Genomic DNA, 19,955 nt, shown 5'->3' with positions numbered 1-19,955 from the left:
GGTGCTAAACTGCAGGGGTGGGGGTGGAGGGGTGTGTGTGTGATGTATGCGTGTGTGTGGTGTGTGTGTGTGGTATGTGTGTGTGTGGTGTGTGTGTGGTGTGTGTGTGTGTGTGTTCTAACGACACTGTATTAGCCTAAATTCCCTGGGAAATGGAGCCTTAGACAAGGATGGAAGTGCTAATGCTTTATCTGGGAGACACAAACAGTGCAGGAACGATGAGAGAAAAGGAAAGTGAAGAAAGGGAGGATGGAAAGTGATATAAATAATGAGGGCTATGGGCAGAATTGGGTCCCCCCAAAATTCATAAGTTGAATTTGTTTCTTCCTTTTTTTTTTTTTTTTTTTTTTGAGACAGAGTCTTGCTCTGCCACCCAGGCTGGAGTGCAGTGGCGTGATCATAGCTCACTGCAGCCTTGACCTCTTGGGCTCAAGTGATCCTCCCACCTCAGCCTCCCGAGCAACTGGGACCATGGGCACACACCAGCACACCCAGCTAACGTTTTCTTTCCCTTTTTTTTTTTTTTTTTTTTTTTTGAGACAGTCTCACTCTGTTGTCCAGGCTAGAGTACAGTGGTGCGATCTCGGCTCACTGCAACCTCTGCCTCCCTGGTTCAAGCGATTCTCCTGTCTCAGCCTCCCAAGTAGCTGGGATTACAGTTGCATGCCACCACACCTGGCTAATTTTCGTGTTTTTAGTAAAGACAAGGTTTCGCCATGTTGGACAGACTAGTCTTGAACTCCTGACCTCAAGTGATCAGCCCATCTCGGCCAACTAAAGTGCTGGGATTACAGGCGTGAGCCACTGCACCCGGCCATCACTACCATTCTTATATTCTGAGTTAGAACAGAGCATCCCTTTCATTAGATGGCTGATGCTTTTCAGAAAAGAAATTGACCAGTATTCATGTTTGTATCAACGTCTGCTCCATCACCTAGCAAATGTTTTGCCTATGGGAGCCATCTGGTAGAGACTTGTTTTGTTTTGTTTTGTTTTTTGGTTTTGTTTTTTTTTTTTGAGACCAAGTCTCGCTCTGTCGCCCAAGCTGGAGTGCAGTGGCACGATCTCGGCTCACTGCAAGCTCCGCCTCCTGGGTTCACGGCATTCTCCTGTCTCGCCCTCCCGGGTAGCTGGGACTATAGGCACGTGCCACCACACCCGGCTGATTTTTTTTTTATTTTTAGTAGAGACGGGGTTTCACCATGTTAGCCAGGATGGTCTCGATCTCCTGACTTGTTAAGTAAGTCTATATCCTGTTGTAGGGTATTAGCCCAAAACACTCCCTACAGCAGGCATCCTAGCTTGTTTTTCTCCTGCCCTCTCCCTACCCCAAGAACCATGCACCCTGTTTCTAGTAGCACCCGTTTAGAACCCATCCCTGCCACATTCTCTGTCATTGAGATTCTGGTGGGGCCTTTAACCACCATTCCTCCTTCTCCCGTCACCTGCCTGGTTTCAGTGGCTGGTGCCCATAATACTGTAAAATATAACCGATTACCATCCCTTGGCCTCCAGTCTGTGGGTGCAGCTGTTAACTCCACCAGAGTCCCTGAACCACAATAAGCTTTTTGCTGAGACATTTGAGAAAGAACCTCTTGTTGCCTTTCCTACTGAATTTGAGAGGGTGGCTGCAACCATTTCATGACCCACTAGCCAGACTTGGTCTCAAAATTGAGCCATGAAACAGGAGGCTGGATCTGAGATGTAAAGAGGGAGAAACAAGCCGTGCCTGGAGTTATGTGAGCCAATACATTCCTTTTTTGCTTAAATCAGTTTGGTTTGTCTTTCTAGCGCTATTTATTTATTTATTTGTTTGTTTGTTTGTTTATTTGACAGGGTCTCGCTCTATTGTCCAGGCTGGAATACAGTGGTGCGATCTCAGCTCACTACAAACTCCCCCTCCCAGGTTCAAGTGATTCTCCTGCCTCGGCCTCCCAGGTACCTGGGACTGCAGGTGCACACCACCACACCCACCTAATTTTTGTGTTTTTCGTAGAGACAAGGTTTTGCCGTGTTGCCTAGGCGTGAGCCACCACGCCCGGCCTAATGCACACTTTCTTTCCCTGACTTGGGCTGTCATTTAGATACAAGTGCAACTGCACGACACAAAGAACTTTCCAACAGGCAGTAATCACCATGATTTGGGGTCCTGGAAAAGTCCCTTTATGATCATGCAGGCTTGGTCAGGTTCCTTTTTTTTTTTTTTTTTTGAGATGGAATTTTGCTCTTGTTGCCCAGGCTGAAGTGCAACGGCGCGATCTCGGCTCACCGCAAACTCCACCTTCCAGGATCAAGTAATTCTCCTGCCTCGGCCTCCAGAGTAGCTGGGATTACAGGCACCTGCCACCACGCCTGGCTAATTTTGTATTTTTAGTAGAGATGGGGTTTGTCCGTGTTGGTCAGGCTGGTCTCAAACTCCCGACCTCAGGTGATCTGCCCGCCTCGGCCTCCCAAAGTGCTGGGATTACAGGCGTGAACCGCCACGCTCGGCTTTTTTTTTTTTTTTTTTTGAGATGAAAAAGACTAAAGTACAGTGGTGGGATCACGGCTCGGTGTAGCCTCCACCTCCAGGGCTCAAGCAGTCGTCCCTCCTCAGCCTTCCAAGTAGCTGAGACTACAAGTATACATCACCATGCTCGGCTACATTTTTTTTTTTTCAGAGACGGGAGTCTCACTACGTTTCCCAGGCTGGTCTTGAACTCCTGGACTTAAGTGATCCTCCCGCCTAGGCCTCCCAAAGTACTGGGATTACAGGCATAAGCCACCATGCCTAGCCCAGTTTATTTTACTTTAATACCAGCTTTGAGATATCATTCACATACTGTAAAGATAACTCTTGGTTTTGTTTTTGGTTTTGAGACAGGTCTCATTCTGTTGCCCAGGCTAGAGGGCAGTGGCACAATCATAGTTCAGTGCCACCTCTACCTCCTGGGCTCAAGCAATACTCCCACCTCAACCTCCTGAGTAGCTGGGACCAATGGTGCACGCCACCACACCTGGTTAATATTTCAATTTTTTTGTAGAAATGGGGTCTTCCTTTGTTGCTGAGGCTGGTCTTGAACTCCTGGGCTCAAGGGACCCTCCCACCTCAGCCTCCCAAAGTATTGAGATTACAGGCATGAGCCACCACATCCAGCAAGATCACTCTCTTAATGTGTATGGCTGGGATCACTTGAGCCTAGGAGTTCGAGACCAGCCTAGGCAACATGGCAAAACCCTGTCTCTACCAAGAAACATACAAAAATTGTCCAAGCACACTGATACACGCCTGTAGTCCCAGCTACTCAGGGGAGGCTGAGGTGGAAGGATTGCTTAAGCCCAGGAGGCAGAGGCAGCAGTGAGCAAACGTGGGCAATTAGAGCCAGACCCTGTCTCAAAAATAAAAAATAGTAAAGAAATAAATAAAGTACATAATTAGGTGAATTTTAGCGTATTCATAGACTCATGCATCAATCATGGTTACCTAATTCCACAACATTTCCATTACCCCCAAAATTAACCTTGTCCCCACTAGCAGTCACTCTCCATTCCCCCTCCTCCAGTCCCTGACAACCACTAACCTACTTTCTTCCTCTGTGGATTTGCTTATTCTGGACATTTAATATAAATGGAATCATACAGTATCATACAGTAGGTTGTCTTTTGTGTCCGGCTTCTTTCACTTCATATAATGATTTCAAGGTTCATCCATGCTGTAGCATGAATCAGTACTTCAGTCCTTCCTACGGCCGAGTAATAGTCTGTTCTATGGATATACCAAATTTTGTTCATGTATTCATCAGTTCATGGGTATTTGGGTTATTTTCACTTAGCTATTATGAATAATGCTGCTATGAGCATTCATGTACATCTTTATGGGAACAGGTTTTCTATGTGTATACATATATTTTTTGTTGGTTTTGTTTTGTTTTTGAGATGGAGTCTCGCTCTGTTACCCAGGCTGTAATGCAGTGGCACAATCTCAGCTCACAGCAACCTCTACCTCCCAGATTTAAGCAATTCTTGTGCCTGAGCCTCCCATGTGCCTTAGCTGGGACTACAGGCACGTGCCACCACACCTGGCTAATTTTTGTATTTTTAGTAGAGACAGGATCTTACCATGTTGCCCAGGCTGGTCTCAAACTCCTGACCTCAAGTGATTTGCCTGTCTCAGCCTCCTAGAGTGCTGGGATTACAGGCGTGAGCCACCATGCCAGGCCTAGAACTCATTTTTTTAGAAGGATCCTAGCATACATCCATTCATGAGCTCAGAGCCTTCATGACTTAATCACCTCTTAAAAATCTCACCTCCCAACACTGTTGCACCAGGGATTCAGTTTCCAACACGTGAATTTTGGGGGACACATTCAAACCACAGCACTGCCTGAGGCCTCAATTCTACCCTCCCAGCCAATGGCGCTTTGGCCAAAAGCCTCTCTGTTTCTCCTACTAACTTTTAGGAGAATTTCTAATTTTAGTAAATGGTAATGACCAGCATGCTCACTTTGCTGAGAGCTCTCCTGGGCTGGCTAGAACGTCAAGGCCTCTTCGTATTTCCGTTTTCAGTCATTTATTCCCTTCCTTGCTGGACCTATTTTTAAAATTTACCAAATCAAACAAAAGCAGTTTCAGAAAAACAGCTGGCCACATCACAGTTTGGTTCAGTTCTACAGAAAGTCTGACTCTGTGAAAGCTCTTTAAAAAAGAAAGGGGCCAGGTGCAGTGGCTCACGCCTGTAATCCCAGCACTTTGGGAGCCTGACGCAGGTGGATCATGAGGTCAGGAGTTTGAGACCAGCCTGGCCAACACAGTGAAACCACTTCTCTACTAGAAATACAAAAAATTAGCTGTGTGTGGTGGAGGGCACGAGTAATCCCAGCTACTTGGGAGGCTGAGGCAGGAGAATCGCTTGAACCCGGGAGGTGGAGATTGCAGTGAGCCAAGATCGAACCACTGCCCTCCAGCCTGGGCGACAATGCGAGACTCTGTTTTAAAAAAAAAAAACAAACAGAAAGGTTCCCACTAATTTAGCCTTTCCAATCGATGAGAGCTGCCAACCTTATTAAGTAGTGAGAGCTTTGGTGAGAGCTCTGAGTCAATAGGATGGCAGTTACAATATTTAAACTCAAATTCTTTTCACATATGAGTTTTTTTTTTTTTTAGCAGCTAATAGATATTTCCTTTACCTTGCACTGGATTCCCCAAATCTGATATATGATAATAAAATTATGAATATATGAATAATTTGCACACATTAAATTTTGCAATTGCTCTGAAAAGTGTTACCATGCATTTTAAATATTTTTTTGAAATTTCCTGATTTCAAAAAATCAGTTTGGTTTGGGAAATCAGTTTGGAACTATGATTAAAATGAATTCCTTTATTTCTACGTTTAAGATTCTGTCGATGGTGCAGACGACATGATTTTAATGTAAATGTGAGCCTACTTTTAAGTCTTTTACTTAATGTGTTTTCATTGTGAATCTAATGATATGCAAACTCAAGCTTTCAAAATAGATGTCTCTTCCACTTTTTTTTTTTTTGAGACGGAGTCTCGCTCTGTCGCCCGGGCTGGAGTACAGTGGCCGGATCTCAGCTCACTGCAAGCTCCGCCTCCCGGGTTCACGCCATTCTCCTACCTCAGCCTCCCGAGTAGCTGGGACTACAGGCGCCCGCCACCTCGCCCGGCTAGTTTTTTGTATTTTTTTAGTAGAGACGGGGTTTCACCGTGTTAGCCAGGATGGTCTCGATCTCCCGACCTCGTGATCCGCCCGTCTCGGCCTCCCAAAGTGCTGGGATTACAGGCTTGAGCCACCGCGCCCGGCCTAACTCTGCTTTTTTCATTATTTTAATAGTTACTGGAAAAGTTCACTTTGGACATGTGATTTTTCTAACACTTATTGCCATCCTCACAGAGGATTCATTTTGTATAGCCTTGTGTCTAGCTTCAATACAAAACAAATGCTGACCTAAATAATGAAAGCTTCCATTCACAGGGCTCTTGGGAGATGCTGTGTGCTGTGCTGCGTGTTTTGCAACGAGCTGATCTTCTCATCAATCCGGTAAGGTAGGTGCAATTCTTATTATTACTCCCATTCCACAGATGAGTAGACTAAGGCTGAGGCTTAGAAGTTACAGCTCTTGCCCAAGGTCCAACAGCAAGAATAGGGCAATAGGGCCAGGCACAGTGGCTCACACCTGTAATCCCGGCATTTTGGGAGGCTGAGGTGGGAGAATCAGATGAGCCCAGGAGTTCAAGACCAGCCGGTCAATGTAGTGAGACCTCATCTCTACTAAAAAAAAAATTTTTTTAATTACCCAGGCGTGGTGTCACACACCTGTAGTCCCAGCCACTCAGGAGGCTGAGGCAGGCAGATTGCTTGAGCCTAAAAATTTGAGACAGCAGTGAGCTATGACCATGCCACTGCGCTCCAGCCTGGGTGACAGAGACCATGTCTAAAAAAAAAGAGTAGGGTGGCCGGGCGCGGTGGCTTAAGCCTGTAATCCCAGCACTTTGCGAGGCCGAGACAGGCAGATCGCGAGGTCAGGAGATTGAGACCATCCTGGCTAACACGGTGAAACCCCGTCTCTACTAAAAACTACAAAAAACTAGCCGGGCGAGGTGGTGGGCGCCCGTAGTCCCAGCTACTCTGGGAGATTGAGGCAGGAGAATGGCGTAAACCCGGGAGGCAGAGCTTGCAGTGAGCTGAGATCTGGCCACTGCACTCCAGCCTAGGCGTCAGAGCGAGACTCCGTCTCAAAAAAAAAAAAAAAAAAAAAGAGTAGGGCAACGGGTAAAAACTAAAGAGTTTAAAGTAGAAAAGTGAGATCAGATTTGTGTTAAAAAGAGGAGAAAAGGTAGATGAAAAGCTGTTATAATAATTCAGTGGGAGCAATGGACAGGATTTAGAGTGATGAACCCAAGACAAGCTAAAGTTGATTAAACGGTACAGTGCACTAGATGTAAAGGAAATGATTCACCCAAAAAAATTTAGGCAAGGCATGGTGGCTCATGCCTGTAATCCCGCACTTTGGTAAGCCAAGGAGGGCAGATCACTAGAGGTCAGGAGATGGAGACCAGCCTGGTCAACATGGTGAAACTCCGTCTCTACTAAAAATAGAAAAATTAGCTGGGTGTGGTGGCAGGCACCTGTAATCCCAGCTACTCAGGAGGCTGAGGCAGGAGAATCCCTTGAACCCAGAAGGCGGAGGTTTCAGTGAGCCGAGATTGCGCCACTGCACTCCAGCCTGGGAGACAGACTGAGACTCCATCTTAGAAAAAAAAAAAAAAAGCCCATTCTGCCTTTTTCGTGAGAAGAGACTGCCATGGAGACAGAGGGGAAGCTGCAGACAGTTAAGAGGTAAGGTAGGTGCAATTCTTATTATTACTCCCATTCCACAGATGAGTAGGCTAAGGCTGAGGCTGAGAAGTTACAGCTCTTGCCCAAGGTCCAACAGCAAGAATAGGGCAACGGGGCCAGGCGCGGTGGCTCACACCTATAATCCTGGCACTTTGGGATCGGATCAGATGGGGCGGGAGGATCAGATGAGCCCAGGAGGTCAAGACCAGCCTGGCCAACATAGTGAAACCCCGTTTCTACAAAAACTACAAAAGTTTGGCTGGGCGTGGTGGCTCACGAGGTCCCAGCCTTTGGGAGGCCAAGGCAGGTGGATCATGAGGTTAGGAGATGGAAACCATCCTGGCTAACATGGTGAAACCCTCTCTCAACTAAAAATACAAAACTTAGCCGGGCACTGTGGCACACACCTGTAGTCCCAGCTACTCGGGAGGCTGAGGGAGGACAATCACTTGAACCCAGAAGGTGGAGGTTGCAGTGAGCTGAGATCGCAGCACTGCACTCCAGCCTGGGCAACAGAGCGAGACTCCATCTCAAAAGAAGAAGAAGAAGAAGAAGGAGAAGGAGAAGGAGAAGGAGAAGGAGAAGGAGAAGGAGAAATTAATTAATCAAAAATAAAAACAATAGCCATCTTGGCAACAACTGGTGCTGCCTAAATGAGGAGGCAGGGCCAGCTGTGGAGCCCTCCAGCCTGGGCAACAGAGCGAGACTCCATCTCAAAAGAAGAAGAAGAAGAAGAGGAAGAGGAAGAGGAAGAAGAAGAAGAAGAAGAGGAAGAGGAAGAAGAAGAAGAAGAAGAAGAAGAAGAAGAAGAAGAAGAAGAAGAAGAAGAAGAAGGAAGAAGGAAGAAGAAGAAGAAGAAGAAGAAGAAGAAGAAGAAGAAGAAGAAGAAGAAGAAGAAGAAGAAGAAGAAGAAGAAGAAGAAGAAGAAAGAAGAAAGAAGAAGAAGAAGAAGAAATTAATTAAAAATAAAAACAATAGCCATCTTGGCAACAACTGGTGCTGCCTAAATGAGGAGGCAGGGCCAGCTAGCCCTCCTGGGGGCCTGGCCAGCAGGGTACCTGTCCTCCACCCCCTAGTGCCTGGTACCCCTGCGGTGAAGCCAGCTGAGCATGGAGACTGAGAGACTGCCAAGAGCAAGAGAGGTTTTCAGGAGGGGACCTGGAGAAGCCTGGTTCCAATGCCAGCATGAACATCCGGTTCTTAGTCAGTGTCCCTCCTGGGCATTCTGCAGGAAATCTTCTCTTCTCTTCTCTTCTCTTCTCTTCTCTTCTCTTCTCTTCTCTTCTCTTCTCTTCTATTCAGACAGAGTCTCACTCTGTCACCCAGGCTGGAGTGCAATGGTAAGATCTCAGCTCACTGCAACCTCTACCTCCTGGGTTCAAGCAATTCTCCTGCCTCAGCCTCCCAAGTAGCTGGGACTACAGGTGCCTGCCACCACGTCCGGCTAATTTTTGTATTTTTAATAGAGACAGGGTTTCACCACATTGGCCAGGCTGGTCTCAAACTCCTGACCTCAGGTGATCTGCCCGCCTCAGCCTCCCAAAGTACTGGGATTACAGGTGTGAGCCACTGCGCCCTGCAAGAGATCATTTCTCATCCAGACGGCTACTGAGAGCAGGACCCCAGAGAGTGTTCATTTTTGAGTGCAATGTGGGAACCAGGCCTTGAACCCACCCTGTGGGCTTTCCACTAAGAGCCCACAGAGCCGGGTTCAAGGCTTGGTTCTCCCACTTACAGGGCTTGAGCAATTCACTTTCCCTCCCTGAGTCTTGGTGACCTGTGCTGTGAAATAGAGACACCTACCACCTGCTGTCAGAGCCCATCAAGGTAAGAACACAAGAGGAAGGTGCCCATCAACATGGGTCCTCTTCATGGAAGAGGGGCAGAGGAAAGATTCATGCATGATTAATGACTGGCGGCAATTTCCTGCCTGCCTTTGAAATGAATCAAAAATAAGTGAAAAAGCATGGCTGAGGCAAAGCATTTGGGTCTGCAGGGACTCTGCAGTGGACCAGAGGAGGCCTGGGGCTGGCTGAGTCATCTAAGTGGGTGATCGGTTTTTTCCTGTTTTCAAAAAGAGAGCCAGGTTCCAGAGGGGATACGTGGAGTGGGATTAAACGTTTTCCTCCAAGCATCCTCCCAGTGGAAGCCTTCCCAAGCAGCATCATCGGGTAAATTTCCGTTGCCACTATCTGAAAGAACTGGGAGGAGGAATGGCAAATTTCTTTTTTCTTTTTTTTTCTTTCTTTCTTTTTTTTTTTTTTTTTTTGAGACAGAATCTCTCTCTGTCACCCAGGCTGGAGTCCAGTGGTACAGTCTTGGCTCACTGCAACATCCGCCTCTTGGGTTCAAGCAATTCTCCTGCCCCAGCCTCCCAAGTAGCTAACTGGGAATACAGAGGTGTGCCACCACACCTGGCTATTTTCTTTGTTTTTTTTTGGTATTTTTAGTAGAGACAGAATTTCACCATGTTGGCCAGGATGGTCTCGATCTCCTGACCTCGTGATCCGCCCGTCTCGGCCTCCCAAAGTGCTGGGATTACAGGCTTGAGCCACCGCGCCCGGCCAAGTTTGTTGTTTTTAAATAGCAAAAAGTTATTTTAAATATAATATCCAATACTCAATATGTATCGAGCCTTTTTTCTTTTTAAAACAAATTTTTATTTCTCAATTATACCTAAAAGAGTCTTTTTAAAGTTAATAGTCTTTTTTTTTTCTTTCTCCTTTTTTTTTTTTTAGGGACAGAGTCTTACCTTGTCACCTAGGCTGGAGTGCAGTGGTGCAATCATAACTCACTGTAACCTTAAACTCCTGGGTTCAAGTGATTCTTCTGCCTCAGCCTCCCCAGAAGCTGGGATTATAGGCATGCAACCATAACTGGCTAATTTGTTTTTTTTTCAGAGATGGGGTCTCGCTATGTTGCCCAGGCTGGTCTCGAACTTCTGGTCTCAAGTGATCCTTCCACCCCAGTCTTCCAAAGTGTTGGGATTACAGGCATTAGCCACCACACCTGGCCTAAAATTAATATTCTTTAATGAAGCAATTCCACTTTTAGGAATTTCGCATGAAAGAGATGCAAAGCAGATTACTAGAAAGAGCTGGGTGGTTTTTAATTGCAAAAAAATTGGAAATAACCAAAATGCCTATTAATAAAAGACTGCTTAAAAATTATAGTATGCCTGGGCCGGGCGCGGTGGCTGAAGCCTGTAATCCCAGCACTTTGGGAGGCCGAGACGGGCGGATCACGAGGTCAGGAGATCGAGACCATCCTGGCTGACACAGTGAAACCCCGTCTCTACTAAAAAATACAAAAAAAAACTAGCCGGGCGAGGTGGCGGGCGCCTGTAGTCCCAGCTACTCGGGAGGCTGAGGCAGGAGAATGGCATGAACCCGGGAGGCAGAGCTTGCAGTGAGCCAAGATCACGCCACTGCACTCCAGCCTGGGCGGCAGAGCGAGACTCTGTCTCAAAAAAAAAAAAAAAAAAATTATAGTATGCCTGATCAATAGAATGCTAAGCACTGTTTACAAAAGAAAGATGATATGAGGCTGGGTGTGGTGGCTTATGCCTGTAGTCCCAGGACTTTGGGAGGCCGAGATGGGCAAATCACTTGAGGTCAGGAGGTGGAGACTAGCCTGGCCAACTTGGTGAAACCCCGTCTCTACTAAAAATACAAAAACTAGCCGGGCATGTTAGCGTGCACCTGTAATCCCAGCTATTCCGGAGGCTGAGGCAGGAGAATTGCGCCACTGCATTCCAGCCCAGACCACAGAGCAAGAGACTCCGTCTCAAAAAAAAAAAAAAAATTAAAGTAAATAAATAAGTAAATAAAACAAAGGATGATATGAAAGCAAAAAATAAACTAAGAAAAATGTTTGCATCTCACACCAGGCGCGGTGGCTCACGCCTGTAATCCTAGCACTTTGAGACGCCGAGGCAGGTGAATCATGAGGTCAGGAGATCGAGACCGTCCTGGCTAACACGGTGAAACCCCGTCCCTACTAAAGATACAAAAAGTTAGCCAGGCATGGTGGCATGTGCCTGTAGTCTCAGCTACTCGGGAGGCTGAGGCAGGAGAATCGCTTGAACCCGGGAGGCGGAGGTTGCATTGAGCCGAGATTGCACTACTGCACTCCAGCCTGGGTGACGGAGCGAGACTCCATCTCAAAAAAAAAAGGAAGGAAGGAAGGCAGGCAGAGAGAGAGAGAGAGAGAGAAGAAAGAGAGAGGAAGGAAGGAAGGAAGGGAGGGAGGGAGGGAGGGAGGGAAGGAGGGAGGGAGGGTGGCCATAGTACCCTATTAAGTTTCAGGTGTAGGGGTTAGTCATCAAATATTATTAAGATGGGTCCTATTTCCATTTGAAATGTAAATATCATGTACATGACAATAGATTCTTTCGTATAGATTCAAGATCAAAACCTTGAAGATACCTGCTGAGATAGACTGTTGACTCCAGGGGTTTCTTGCTTTTTTTTTTTTTTTTTTTTTTTTTTTGAGATGAGTCTTGCTCTATCGTCCAGGCTGGAGTGCAGTGGCTTGATCTCGGCTTACTGCAAGCTCTGCCTCCCCGGTTCATGCCGTTCTCCTGCCTCAGCCTCCCGAGTACCTGGGACTACAGGCACCCACCACCACGCCCAGCTAATTTTTTTCTTTTTTTTTCTTTTTTTTTTTTTTTGAGACGGAGTCTCGCTCTGTCCCACTGGCTGGAGTGCAGTGGCACGATCTCGGCTCACTGCAAACTCCGCCTCCCGGGTTCCTGCCATTCTCCTGCCTCAGCCTCCCAAGTAGCTGAGACTACAGGTGCCCGCCACCACGCCCAGCTAATTTTTTGTATTTTTTTTAGTAGAGACGGGGTTTCACCATGGTCATGATCTCCTGACCTTGTGATCCGCCCGCCTCGGCCTCCCAAAGTGCTGGGATTACAGGTTTGAGCCACGCTAATTTTTTTCTTTGTATTTTTTAGTAGAGATGGGGTTTCACCCTGTTAGCCAGGACGGTCTTGATCTCCTGACCTCATTAGCCAGGATGGTCTTGATCTCCTGACCTAGTTAGCCAAGATGGTCTTGATCTCCTGACCTCATTAGCCAGCATGGTCTTGATCTCCTGACCTCCTCATCCGCCCACCTCGGCCTCCCAAAGTGCTGGGATTACAGGCATGAGATGCCCGACGGACTCCGGGGGTTTCGATCAATACCATAACAAATCTTTTGCCTTTGACATACTCTGAATTTTGTTGTTTGGGGGCTGGGTGTGTGTGCGTGCAGTGTCCATCTGTATCAGTGCCAGTGCCTGCTACTTCCCTGGTTCTGTGTTGAAGAGAAGGATGTATAAAGAATCATGAAACATTAGCCCTCACTTTGTTTTGAATTACAGACTAATGTGAGTGTTCTCAAAACTGAATTTTCTTCCTTAAAATTAAAGCATTTTTTTCTTTTGGATTTAATGAGGTATTGCTAACTGAAGCCAGTTTGACACAGTGAGAGAGATGTCAAATTGATTTGAAAGGTATGCAGTCTGATTTAAAACCAAACCCTGAATCCTTTTAAAAAACAATAAAACGTATTTTACATACAAAAAAAATCATGTATATATGTTAGTATATGGATAGGAAAAACTAGAAAGGAAGAGGGTTAGCCAAGCCATCCAATGTCTTGTTTCTCTGTATGTTCTCAGCTTAGATGCTGCTGAGAACATACAGAGAAATAAGAAGTTTCAGTGTAAATTCTACAAAGAAAGAGAACTTTTGTTTCGTTCTCTGTTATGTTCCCAGTGTCTGACACGTAATATCTACTTGGTAAATATTTATGGGGCGGAAGGAAGAAGGAAGGGACGGAGGATGAGAGGAAGGAGGGAGAATCGAAAAGAGTCCTGGCCCCTGAGTTGTTCACTGTTACTCACAGTCAGGCTTGGAAACCGATGGGTGGGCAGAGTGCAAAGAACATGGGGAGAAAAGGGCTCTGAGTTGGTAGGGACTTTGCATAAACTCTCTCTCGTCCTTATGTTAGCATCCTCCTTTCCACAGAAGAGAAGTCATTTGCAAAGTCATCAGGCATGAAGCCCATCTTGAAATTTAAGGCTTAGTGGGCATCGTGGCTCAGGCCTATAATCTCAGCATTTTTGGAGGCTGCAGCAAGAGGATTGCTTTGAGCCCAAGAGTTCGAGACCAGCCTGGACAACATAGTGATACCCTATCTCTTAGAAAAAAAAATTAATTAGGCTGGGCACAGTGGCTCATGCCTGTAATCCCAGCACCTTGGGAGTCTGAGGTGGGCAGATCACCTGAGGTCAAGAGTTCAAGACAAGCCCAGCCAACAGGACGAAACCCCATCACTACTACTAAAGATACAAAAATTAGCCAGGGGTAGTGGCGGGCGCCTGTAATCTCAGCTACTCAGTAGGTTGAGGCAGGAGAATCGCTTGAACCCAGGAGGTGGAGGTTGCAATGAGCCAAGATCGTGCCACTGCACTCCAGCCTGGGTGACAGAGAGAGACTCCATCTCAAAAAAAAAAATTAATTAAAAAACAAATTCAAGGCTTATGTGGTTGCAGAGAACACTCCTCTTTCAGGACAAATGAGAACGAGATATTCCTGTGAAGTCGGGGGCACAAGTATTGGCAATGAATGTACTGTATCTCCAAAGCAGATAGATCTTAGACAACCAGAAACTCTGGGAAAAGGACACACTCATCAACCTCTGGGGGAAACTGGCTTCAGGTAACTCAAAGGTGACACCCAATGTCGCTCTGGGGAACTACACAGAAATCCTAAACGATGTTAAAAAAGAGGGAGCAAGGCTGCCCTTTGCTTCCACTGCTGTCCAGCCAGCTCCATAAGGCTCTGAGAGTCTGGGCTGAATGAGGAGACTGGCCAGGGCTTGGCTAAGAGAACCTTTCACTCAAAAGTAAGCCCAAAGCAAGATGAGCTGCATTCTCGGGGCTGCTGTGTGTTTTCTCTGCCTGAATAAGCTGCTGCTGATGTATTTATCTGGGTTCTTTTCTGATTCCCGTGACTGCATTTGAATAGCAGAAATCCTGGCAAGAGGAGACGAAGATTTGGGCTAAAAACTTGACTGAGGCTAACATCTGAGGAGGACCCTGGAGTCACAGGAGCCTGGGTGGGAATCTGCTTTGCCACCTACCAGCTATGTAGCTCTGCTCACATGACTTCACCTTGCTAAGCCTCAGTTTCTTGCTTGTAAGTGGAGATGATGATACCTATTTTGCAAGGTTGCCGAGTTGATTGCATGACGTCACCAACGTGCACAGTAGTAAAAACGAAAAGGCTTAGCAAGTGTTGATGTCATTACTATTGTGGCTGACATTTACTGAGCCCTTACCAAAGCCTTTGACAATCACTGTCTTTTTTCCTTCCTTCCTTTCTGTCTCTTTTTCTTTTTTTGAGACAGGGTCTCACTCTGTTGCCCAGGCTGAAGTACAGTGGCCTGATCACAGCATCATGGCTCACAGCAGCCTTGACTTCCCGGGCTGAAGCAATCCTCCCATCTCAGCCCCCTCCCCCCTACAAGAAGCTGGGATTACAGGCATGCAGCAGGCACCACACTCAGCTGATTTTCAATTTTTTTGTAGACACAGTGTCTTGCTATGTTGCCCAGGCTGGTCTGCAAATCCTGGCCTCAAGCAATCCACCCACCTCAGCCTCCCAAAGTGCTACGATTACCGACATGAGCCACCACACCCAACAAATCACTGCCTTTTTCAATGCTCACAACAAACCTCTAAAGTAGTTAATATTTCTTTTCTTTTTGAGACAGAGTTTCGCTCTTGTCGCCCAGAGTGCCGTGGCGCGATTTTGGCGCACTGTAACCTCCGCCTCCCGGGTTCACACAATTCTCATGTCTCGGCCTCCTGAGTAGCTGGGATTACAGGCACCCGCCACCACACCCGGCTAATTTTGTATGTTTAGTAGAGACAGGATTTCACCATGTTGCCCAGGCTGGTCTCAAACTCCCGACCTCAGGCGATCCACCCGCCTCAGCCTCCCAAAGTACTGGGATTACAGGTGTGAGCCACCGCACCTGGCAACTCTTCTTTTTTTCTTTTCTTTTTTTTTTTTTTTAAGAAACTCTCACTCTGTCACCCAGGCTGGAGTCCAGTGGCGCAATCTCAGCTCACTGTAACTTCCGCCTTCCAGGTTCAAGTGATTCTCTTGTCTCAGCCTCCCAGCATAGCTGGGACTACAGGCATGTGCCACCACGCCTGGCTAATTTTTGTATTTTTGGTGGAGTTGGGGTTTTGCTGTGTTGACCAGGCTGGTCTGGAACTCCTGGCCTCAAGCAATCCGCCTGCCTTGACCTCCCAAAGTGCTGGGATTATAGGTGTGAGCCAGTGCACCTGGCCTAAAGTAGCTAATATTTCCATCTGCATTGTGTAGGTGGGTAAAACCGAGGTCCAGAGAGAATGATGAAGATCGCATATTAATGAGTAGCTAAGCTGGGATTCAAATCCAGTCCATCTGACTTCAGAATGCCCACTGTGAAGCATTACTGCATAGTGGCTCTGTTCATCCCTGAGATGTCTGAGGAAAACAAACCTAGAGAGTGGCTCCAGTATATTATTGTTGAGGAGATCATTCAAAATTAAATATACTTGGCTAGGTGTGGTGTCATGTGCCTGTAATGCCAGCTACTCAGGAGGCTGAGGCAGGAGGACTGCTTGACCCCTGGAGTTCCGGCCCACCCCAGACAATATAACAAGACACCCCTCTCTAAAAATCATAATAGTTTTTATTTTATTTTTTTTTTTTGAGACGGAGTCTCACTCTGTCGCCCAGGCTGGAGTGCAGTGGTGCGATCTCGGCTCACTGCAAGCTCCGCCTCCTGGGTTTACGCCATTCTCCTGCCTCAGCCTCCTGAGTAGCTGGGACTACAGGCGCCCGCCACCGCGCCCGGCTAATTTTTTGTATTTTTAGTAGAGACGGGGTTTCACCGTGGTCTCGATCTCCTGACCTTGTGATCCGCCCCCCTCGGCCTTCCAAAGTGCTGGGATTACAGGCGTGAGCCACCGCGCCCGGCCCATAATAGTTTTTTAAAAGATTAAATGTACCTGATTTTTAAATGGGCCAAGAGTCTGAAAAGACATTTCTCTAAGGAAGAGGTACAAATAGCCAGGAAGCACACTCAAAAATGCCCAGTTTCTGTTTGTTTGTTTGTTTGAGATGGAGTTTCATTCTTGTCACCCAGGCTGGAGTGCAATGGCGAGATCTCGGCTCACCACAACCTCCGTCTCCCAGGTTCAAGTGATCCTCCCGCCTCAGCCTCCTGAGTAGCTGAGATTTCAGGCATGCACACCATGCCCGGCTAATTTTGTATTTTTAGTAGATACGGGGTTTCTCCGTGTTGGTCAGGCTGGTCTCAAACTCCTGACCTCAGGCGATCCGCCTGCCTCAGCCTCCCAAAGTGCTGGGATTACAGGCATGAGCCGCTGTACCCGGCATTTTTTTAATTTTTAAATAAAAGATGCTCAAGCTGGGTGCCGTGGCTCACACCTGTAATCCCAGCACTTTGGGAGGCTGAGGCAGGTGGATCACCTGAGGTTGGGAGTTTGAGACCAGCCTGGCCAACATGATGAAACCCCGTCTCTAGTAAAAATACAGAAATTAGTCAGATATGGTGGTACGCACCTGTAATCCCAGCTACTCAGGAGACTGAGGCAGGAGAATCACTTGAACCTGGGAGGTAGAGGTTGCAGTGAGCCAAGATCACGCCACTGTACTCCAGCCTGGGCAGCAGAGTGAGACTCCATGTCAAAAAAAAAAAAAAAAGGAAAAGAGTGGGTATAAATGTGACTGCAAAACTGCCTGAGTGGCTACTCCCTGCTTACAGGGTAGCCTGATTCTGCAGGAACAGTTACAGAGCTGTAACACCTAAGGAGTTGTAACACCACTGCTTTTTTTTTTTTTTTTTTTTTTTTGAGACGGAGTCTCGCTCTGTCACCCAGGCTGGAGTGCAGTGGCCGGATCTCAGCTCACTGCAAGCTCCGCCTCCCGGGTTCACGCCATTCTCCTGCCTCAGCCTCCCGAGTAGCTGGGACTATAGGCGCCTGCCACCTCGCCCGGCTAAGTTTTTGTATTTTTAGTAGAGACGGGGTTTCACTGTGTTACCCAGGATGGTCTCGATCTCCTGACCTCGTGATCCGCCCGTCTCGGCCTCCCAAAGTGCTGGGATTACAGGCTTGAGCCACCGCGCCCGGCCAACACCACTACTTTAATAAAGCTGTTTTATTTTACCTCCGCTTGCCCTTCAGTTCTTTCCTGGGCAAAGCCAAGAACCCTCATGGGCTAAGCCCCACTTTGGGGCTCACTTGCCCTGCATCAGTGGTAAATTTCATTTGGCCTCTGGAGAGAATGTTGTTAGTGTTAAGCACGGTTTAAGGTCTAACAGATGAATGGATAGTAAAGGGGCAGGGAGGAGAAAGGGGAAGGCGTATCCCTTGCCTCCAGCCTTCCAGAGTCCAGGAGAAATTGTAGTAGGAAGAGGGCAGGACTGTTTCTAACTGCAACCAAGTACAGGAACTCAACCAGATTACATACTGTTCAGATTGCTCGGCGAAAGCATGAACTTTGCAGATCTCTCAACAAGGTAGTAAAACACCACTGCAAACAGCAACAAAGACAGGCTGCAAGCAACTAATTGAGGTATCCAGAAGAGAGACTTGATACCACCACATCAAAATAGGCTCTGCCAAGCCCACAGCCCCCAGGCAACAGACTCTGGGTCTAGACATGACTAGAATGAGTCCTCAGCCTCCAACTGGTCTGTCCTGGACCTGTGGGAATAGCAGAGTTCTGTGAGACTTCCATTATGATGTGAGTTTCAGTAAGGATTACTTAGTGCGTGAGAGCTGTGTGACAAATACAGCGGCCTCAAAATTTACTTGTCTATTTTGTCCTTTCTGTAAAAACAGCTTTGTTGAGATGTAATTTACATGCTATAAAATTCACCCTTTAAAGTGAACAATTCCATGGTTTTTAGTATATCCAGAGTTGCAGCATCTCACCACAATCAATTTTAGAATATTTTCATCATTCCCCAAAGAAATCCTATACTGGCCAGGTGCAGTGACTCACACCTGTAATCCCAGCAGTTTGAGAGTCTGAGGTGGGAGGATTACTAGGGCCCAGGAGTTTGAGACCAGCCTGGGCAACATAGCAAGACTTGCATCTCTACAAAAGTAAAAAAAAAAAATTGTCCAGGTGTGATGGTGCATACCTGTAGTCCCAGCTACTTGGGAAGTTGAGGCAAGAGGATTGGTTGAGGCCAGGAGTCTGAGGGAGGCTACATTGAGCTATGGTTTCACCACTGCACTCCAGTCTCCACTCCGGTGAAAGAGTGAGCCCTTGCAAGAAAGAAAAGAAAAAAAAGAGAGGGAAGGGGAGGAAAGAGAAGGGGAGGAGAGGGAAGGGGAGGGGAGGTGGAGGGGGAGAGAGGAGGCCAAACACAGTGGCTCACTCCTGTAATCCCAACACTTTGGGAGAATGAGGTGGGCAGATCACGAGATCAGGAGTTTGAGACCAGCCTGGCCAACCTGGTGAAACCCCATATCTACAAAAAATAGAAAAATTAGCTGGGCATGGTGGTGCACGCCTATAGTCCCAGCTACTCAGGAGGCTGAGGCAGGAGAATCGCTTCAACCTGGGAGGCAGAGGTTGCAGTGAGCTGAGATTGTGCCACTGCACTCTAGTCTGGGCAACAAGAGCAAGACTCCATCTCAAAAAAAAAAAAAAGAAAAAAAAAAAACAGACCAGGCATGGTGGCTCATGCCTGTAATCCCAGCACTTTGGGAGGCCGAGGCAGGCGGATCACGAGGTCAGGAGACCATCCTGGCTAACATGGTGAAACACCGTCTCTACTAAAAAATACAAAAAAATTAACCGGGTGTGGCGGCAGGCACCTGTAGTCCCAGCTACTAAGGAGGCTGAGGCAGGAGAATGGCATGAACCCAGGAGGCGAAGCTTGCAGTGAGCAGAGATTGTGCCACTGCACTCCAGCCTGGGCAACAGAGCAAGAGTGTCTAAAAAAAAAAAAGTCACTCCCCATGTCCTTCCATTCACTTCCCAGCCCCCAGGAACCAGGAATCCATTTTTGTCTCTGGATTTGCCTGTTCTGTACATTTCCTATAAATGGAATCATATACTTTGTCATCTTCTGTGTCTATCTTCCTTTTGCTCAGCATAATGTTTTCAGGGTCTATCCATATTGTAGCATGCACTTCATTTCTTTTTTTTTTTTTTTTTTTTTTTAGACTGTCTCGTTCTGTCATCCAGGCTGGAGTTCAGGGGAATGATCTCAGTTCACTGCAACCTCTGCCTCCCGAGTTCAAGTGATTCTCCTGCCTCGGCCTCTCGAGTAGCTGGGACACAGGCACCTGCCACCACGCCCAGCTAATTTTTGTACATTTTTAGTACAGATGGGGTTTCACCATGTTGACTAGGCTGGTCTCGAACTCCTGTCCTCAAGCAGTCCTCCCAAAGTGCTAGGATTACAGGTGTGAGCCACCGCGCCCACTTCATTCCTTTATATGGCCAAATACTATTTCATTGTATGGGTAGACTACATTTTCTTTATCCATTCATTAGTTGAGGGACATTTGGGATGTCTG

General features: G+C 47.1%; 1 long non-coding RNA gene across 38 annotated transcripts in view; it reads left to right on the top strand.

Annotated features, from left to right (window-relative positions):
• Positions 1–19,955, top strand: part of LOC141409316 (uncharacterized) — a 77,386-nt gene that overhangs the window by 26,711 nt on the left and 30,720 nt on the right. For 9 of the 38 annotated variants that reach the window (XR_012429306.1, XR_012429288.1, XR_012429269.1 and 6 more), the window contains 3 exons: positions 5,976–6,046; positions 9,078–9,167; positions 13,360–14,624. This is a non-coding gene — a long non-coding RNA (uncharacterized lncRNA). Of the gene's footprint in view, positions 1–1,836; positions 1,939–5,975; positions 6,047–9,077; positions 9,168–13,359; positions 14,625–19,955 lie in introns of those variants that run through there. The other 29 variants (XR_012429305.1, XR_012429300.1, XR_012429282.1 and 26 more) reach the window with 9 other exon arrangements.

The sequence above is a fragment of the Macaca fascicularis genome, chromosome 20, assembly GCF_037993035.2.
Source record: "Macaca fascicularis isolate 582-1 chromosome 20, T2T-MFA8v1.1".
In the NCBI taxonomy this organism is placed as follows: domain Eukaryota; kingdom Metazoa; phylum Chordata; class Mammalia; order Primates; family Cercopithecidae; genus Macaca; species Macaca fascicularis.
This window is presented reverse-complemented; position numbering and strand designations above follow the sequence as displayed.